Source organism: Oxyura jamaicensis, unplaced genomic scaffold (assembly GCF_011077185.1).
Source record: "Oxyura jamaicensis isolate SHBP4307 breed ruddy duck unplaced genomic scaffold, BPBGC_Ojam_1.0 oxyUn_random_OJ70637, whole genome shotgun sequence".
NCBI classification, from domain to species: Eukaryota; Metazoa; Chordata; class Aves; order Anseriformes; family Anatidae; genus Oxyura; species Oxyura jamaicensis.
The window spans coordinates 8,065-9,079 of record NW_023310107.1 but is presented as its reverse complement, the minus strand read 5'-3'; the positions used below and the strand labels follow the sequence as shown (position 1 = coordinate 9,079).

At 46.1% G+C, this 1,015-nt stretch overlaps 1 long non-coding RNA gene across 1 annotated transcript; it reads left to right on the top strand.

Moving 5' to 3' along the window:
- Nucleotides 1-571: 571 nt before the first annotated feature.
- Nucleotides 572-787, top strand: LOC118159489. The gene is made up of 2 exons (XR_004747141.1): nucleotides 572-652; nucleotides 685-787. It is a non-coding gene; the product is annotated as an uncharacterized LOC118159489 (long non-coding RNA).
- Nucleotides 788-1,015: the final 228 nt, after the last annotated feature.

Genomic DNA, 1,015 nt, shown 5'->3' with positions numbered 1-1,015 from the left:
CGTATCAGTCTCTGGTGGTCTTTCTGGGGGTCTCTTGTGCTGAAGGCTCGTAGTCTTCCTCCCAGGCTTTGTCCTTCGGTCGTCCTTCAACTCCCCCTTTCTCCTTATTTGGTGGATCTCTTTGCCGGATATCAGAAGCTTGGGCAGCATCCCATGCAAAAATCAGCAGTTTCCTAAAAACTCCTTGGTTCTCTTATCTCCCAGACTAGAGTCTCAATGTTCACCCTTCAAACCCCTCTATTTACACAAATTGCTGGACCCTTCCTTTGCACGATACAAGAACTATGTACACTAATCACTCTGTTTTTCTTAAATAGAAGGTTATATTTCATCATGCGGCCCTAGCATTGTTCCATACTGACATGAATCAAATGAGCACATTTCACATGTGGAGTCACAATCCGCGGTTCCGTAGCCCCGCAAGGGGCGCGGCCAGAGACGGATGAAGTGAAAGACAGATGAGCAAAAGAGAATCTCGGGAGTTTGGGCCTTTAAGTGTACAGTACCCCAGGCACGGTAAGGTGCTCGTCAGTACACCCCACCTCTGTCCTAATCGTGGGTGAAGGCATGTGGTACCCCGTGCGTGGTGAAGTCCACAGCAGCATGTCAGGAAGAGATGGGAAATAAGGGTTCCAAGAGTCAGCAGGATGGTGTTCCTGCTGAAGGAACCCCAAGTGAGCTCAGGTCAGGTCTCCATTCCTGGAGACCCCAGGATTGTGCCTAAAGATAGTCCTTTGGGAAGAATGATAAGGAATTGGAAAAACAACCCAAAAACTAGGGAAAAAGATAAAAAACAATGGTTAGATATTGTGTAATTGTCTGGCCTAAAAAGTCAATAAAAGGAACTTCAGTATTTTGGCCAAAATATGGGTCTGATGAAAATTCAGGCTTTAAATTTATATGTAAGCAATAAGACTCCTTTTTCGGAGGAGGAATCAAGTTATGTTCAGTATAATCCTAATATTGCACCAGAGGCAGCAGCAGCTGCTCCAGGAGGGGACACAGGGGCTGCAAT